General features: G+C 42.8%; 1 protein-coding gene across 8 annotated transcripts in view; it reads left to right on the top strand.

Annotated features, from left to right (window-relative positions):
- Positions 1-5,024, top strand: part of EZH1 (enhancer of zeste 1 polycomb repressive complex 2 subunit) — a 35,197-nt gene that overhangs the window by 3,659 nt on the left and 26,514 nt on the right. The window contains exon 1 of one of the 8 annotated variants that reach the window (XM_029927164.1): positions 158-854. The exons of the other annotated variants lie outside the window; for them this stretch is intronic. The gene's annotated coding sequence lies outside the window, so the exon portion shown is untranslated. Of the gene's footprint in view, positions 1-157; positions 855-5,024 lie in introns of those variants that run through there. 8 annotated transcript variants of the gene reach the window in all.

Raw genomic sequence — 5,024 nt, 5'->3', positions numbered from 1 at the left:
CGGGGTGGGCACGGTGGGCGGGAGCCCCAGAGCTGAGAGGACGCGCGGGCGGGCGGTGGCACCTGCCGGGGCCCTAAGCGAGGCGGACTCCCCGGGACTTGGGGCTCTGCACCGGCGAGGGGGGGGGGAGGGGCTTGACTCGGGGGCTGAGCTTGTGATGACTTTGGGGGATGTTGAGGAAGGGGTGGCAGTAAAAATAGTGCTGGGACCCGGGGGAAGTGAGTGAGGCTCTTAGGCGCAAAACGAAAGGAGGCTCTCACTTTCGGGGTCCAGCGGGTGCAGAGTGCCTCCTTACGTTTTTCCGCGCTAGGCGCCTCGCACGCCTTGCCCCGCTCCGCTGTCGGCCCCGAGCTGGAGCCTGCTTCTCTCTCAATTTGGTGTCGCGCCAATCCCTGCCCGCCCCAGAACTCTCCTGAGGCTCGGGGGATGGAGAGGGAAGCGCCTTGAAGCAAAGTCAAGGTGTTGTATTTGGGGCATGGCTGTTAGGAAATGCAGGACAAACTTATTTCGGTAAAAAGTGACTGAGAAATTGTTCCGGGGGCGGGGAGAGGAAGCGCTGGGAAAGGAGGTTAGTGCCCCCGGCGGAACACGGAGAGTGGGCTTTTGATGGGGGCCTTGTAGAATTGTAAAGGGTGTCGCTGGATGGTGAGTCTAACGATAGAGGGGTTCGGATGAAGGAAAAGAGCCGAGGGAGACGAGCAACTAACTGGGTGTGAGGACGGCGTCGGAAGGCGTCGGAAGTGTGATCTCTTCCTCCACCGTTACTGCCGCGAGGTCTTTGAAGAGAACTCCCACCCCCACTGGTGCTTTTAAGTTAGGAAACCGGCACTGAAGGAAGTTTCCAGCCTGAGAAGGTGCTAACTCTGTCAGAGGTTTCCGTAAGAGCTTGTCTATTTTAAGCCTTGGAATCCCCAGGGCTGGGATGGTGTGGCAGTGATAAAAGAGATTACTTTCTTACAGAGAAGAAGGTGTATGTCAGGAGATAAGTACTTGTTTTCTCCCTTTAAGCACACTTACGATTGAGAAACGGACCCTTTGTAAAATGTAATAATTAAGAAAAGTTTTTAGGGGCGTCTGGGGGGCTCAGTGGATTAAGTATCTGACTTCAGCTCACTCAGGTCATGATCCCATGGTCTATGAGTTTAAGCCCCGCGTCAGCTCTCTGCTGACAGCTCAGAGCCTGAAGCCTGCTTCAAATTCTGTGTCTCCCTCTCTCTGCCTCTTCCCGACTCATGCTCGTGTCTCTCTGTCTCTCAAAAATAAACATTTAAAAAAATTTTAACGTTTATTTATATATTTTTAAGGATTATTTTTAAATGTTTATATTTGAGAGAGACAAATAGCAAGCAGGGGCAGTGCAGAGAGACAGCGACAGGATCTGAGGCAAGCTCCAGGCTCCAAGCTCTGAGCTGTCAGCACAGAGCCCGATGCCGGGATCGAGCCCATGAGCAGTGAGATCATGACCTGAGTCATAATCAGATGCTTAACCAACTGATCCACCCAGGTGCCCCTAACATTTATATTTATTTATTTTTGAGAGAGAGAGACAGATAGACAGAGAGACAGAGCGTGAACAGGGGAGGGGCAGAGAGAGAGGGAGGGAGACACAGAATCCAAAGCAGGCTCCAGACTCTGAGCTGTCAGCACAGAGCAGGACATGGGGATTGAACTCACGATCCATGAGATCATGACCTGAGCGGAAGTCAGATGCTTAACCTACTGAGCAACCCAGGCACCCCTGTAAAAATGTAATAATACTGTTAGGATGAGGGTGTGTCTCCGGCCAGTGTGAATTAACTCTCCCAGGCAGGGATGTTTGTCTGTTTTATTCCCTGATGTACCCTAAGCACCTAAAACAGTGCAGCCACAGTGTAGGTGCTCAGTACATATTTTGTGGAGCAATTAAATACTGGGCAGATCTCTGGAACCTGGAGTCCAGTTGTTTGGATCCTGCTTCTGCTGCTAACTGGCAGAGTACTTGTAAATGAGTCAGGGAGCTTGAGGTAAAGTACAGCTTTAAAATTCCCGGAGGTGGAAATGACCTCCTCTATGGTGTTACTTTAATTCTCTTTGAAACAGCAACAGAATAAGGAGCCTAGGATTGAAAAAACAAAAATGAAATATTACTCCTAAGAAGCCTTTAGTGAGAAGGGAAAAAAGTGAGAAAATGCAGTCAGACTTGTTTCTCTTATGCTTAACTTGCCTTTGAATTAGCATGCTCTTGAAAAATGGTTTAAAATCATCCATTTTGTCTATTTAATTTTTGATATCAGAAATTTAGTGGGTAACAGTTCCTGCCCTTGCTTTGTGCCTTGTATGTGACATGGAACAATTCATTTCATTTCATTAAGTATATCTTAAGTTTCTACTTGTTGACTAGCAACTCCCCCAAAAATGTGTGAGACAGCAACACTAAAAACACATTACATTTTCTACATAGGGTAGTGAAACTAAAGAGAAAAGAGGGGAAAACGTGGAGAAAGGTGAAGAGAAGGATTAGGATTGAGGGGAAAGGTTTAAAAAGGAAAAACTGCTCTTAGGGACTACCTCCATTCCAGAAAGTCCCTAGCTTTCTGTTCTTCTCTTTTTTCTAAATAACTAATTTTAAAAATTTGTCCAAACTGAATATTGGGCTCCTTCCTACCTCTTTACTCCGTCAGCCTGTTAGGTGGGACCCCAGTGCTCCAAACCTTGAAGTCGTGAATTACTGTTTGGGTAGTTGGGGTTTAGTGCCTCTGGTGTGTTGTGTCCTCTGGCACACTTGCCCTAATACTTGGATTAGAAATTGAGTAACTACAAAATCTTTTGTTTGAATGATAATGAGCAATCACTAACGATTAGGCTTTGTGCTAGAGTAGTACAGAATCAGCCAACGTAGGCTCTAGCCTGTTAGGAAATTGCTTTAACTCTTCTAGTCAGCATTATACGTTCTAGGAGCCAGCATTTTCCTATGGGTCTCATAAAAACTAATCCTGCTTTGATTTTTATCACCATTGTTGCTAGTGTAAATGACCTGACTCTCTTAATCAAGCAATGCTAGAAAATATTAATGCTATAATTTTATTTTAAGTAAGGATTCCTATTTTAAGTCAGGTTCTTTCTACGTATATAGTGCCCAGAAGCTCAAACTAATAACAAATGTAAATACCCTGGACAAGTGGGAGGGTATAAGTTAAAGACGGCCTTTAAACTCCTAATTGAAGGATCTATCAGGCTGTGTACTTAGCCACAGAGTTGATTTTAATGGAATGTTGATGACATTGGTGATCACGGAATGATTCAATTGTGTGTTACCAGAGCTCTTCTCAGAGGTAGGTTCACCCCTATTGTTTGTGTTTCAATTCCACCATGAACTAAATAGGAAAGAATGAGATGGAAAATTTAAAAATCTATAGTACCGTCTGCCTCTGAAGCCTGACGTAGCCTGCTGTTTAGTAAAATTATTTGTTGTAAAACCAAGTAGAAAAGACATTGAACTTTTTCCAAAGAGAAGCTGTTTCTGCAAATGGGCCCCTTTATGTGGATGAAAGAACTTCATAGTTTGGAACTTTTATGTTCTGATCTCAATCTCTCTAAGAACGTGTCAATAAAGTTTCTCATTTCCAGCTAGTGACAGACTGCATTCTAGTTTTAGCCTTTGAGACAAATTGAGATCCAATTTTATGGGGAAAGGTTTCCAAGTTTTTATAGTTTTCTTTTTTGTGGAGATTTGACATGTAAGGTAGTTCTTAATTCCAATTATCAATCTTTTAAAAAAATAAACTTAATTTTTAGAACAGTTTTAAATTTACTGTGTGTGTGTGTGTGTGTGTGTGTGTGTAGTACAAGGAGTTTTCATAAATTCCATATCCAGTTTCCTTTATTATTAACACCTTATATTAGCATACGTGTAACATTTTTTTTACAGTTAATAAACCAGTATTGATGATCCCACTGTTGTTATTCATTGTGAAGTCATTCAAAGTTTTTTTAAGAGGTAGAATTGCCTGCTGATTTTTAATAGTAAAAGTCTCCAGAAAAGTACTGGATTGATATATCATCAAGACTTATTTTTTCTTTAATTGCTTTATTGAGGTAGAAATTTAAATATGATAAATTCAAATTTTATGCATACAGTTCAAGGAGTTTTCATAAAAGTGCATAGTCCTATAACCAGCACCATAGCCATAGTATAAAATATTTTCATCATCCCCAAAGAGTTTCTTTATGCGTCTTTCCATCTATTTTATTTTTATTTTTTAAAGATGTTTTATTTATTTATTTATTTTTTAAAATATTTTATTTATTTTGGATACAGAGAGAGACAGAGCATGAGAGGGGGAGGGGCAGAGAGAGAAGGAGACACAGAACCGGAAGCAGGCTCCAGGCTCTGAGCTGTCAGCACAGAGCCTGACGCGGGGCTCGAACCCACGAACGCGAGATCTGACCTGAGCCGAAGCCAGAGGCCCAACCGACTGAGCCACCCAAGCGCCCCTAAAGATGTTTTATTTTTAAGTAACCTCTATACCCAGTGTGGGTCTTGAGGTTACAACCCTGAGATCTAGGGGCACACGCTCTACCAATTGAGCCAGTCAGGCTCCCCATGGCTTTTTCCACTTAATCCTTTTCTCCAACCCCAGCCTCTGGCAACCACTGATCTGTTTTCTGTCACTGTAGGTTTGCCAATTGTAGAATTATTCTAGCAGAACATATAATACACAGGTTTTGGGGCTGGGTTTCTTTCACTTAACATAATGCTTTTGAGATATGTTGTGCTTGTGTAGGAATGAGGAGCCCCTGGGTCCCTTTTATTGCTGAGTAGTATTCCATCCTGTGGACAAACTGTCATTTGTATCCGTTTGGCACTCCGTGGATATTTGTGTTTTTTCTCCTTGTTAACTATTATGAATAAAGGTGGTATGAACATTTGTTTAGAGGTCTTGTGGGGACATATGTTTCCATTTCTCTTGGATAAATAATAGAAACTGTATGCTAGGTTGTGTGGTAAGTATATGTATATATATATATATATATATATATATATA

This window comes from Suricata suricatta, chromosome 17 (assembly GCF_006229205.1).
Source record: "Suricata suricatta isolate VVHF042 chromosome 17, meerkat_22Aug2017_6uvM2_HiC, whole genome shotgun sequence".
NCBI lineage: Eukaryota > Metazoa > Chordata > Mammalia > Carnivora > Herpestidae > Suricata > Suricata suricatta.
Note: the sequence above shows the minus strand (reverse complement) of the source record. Positions and strands in the feature narration are given on the sequence as shown.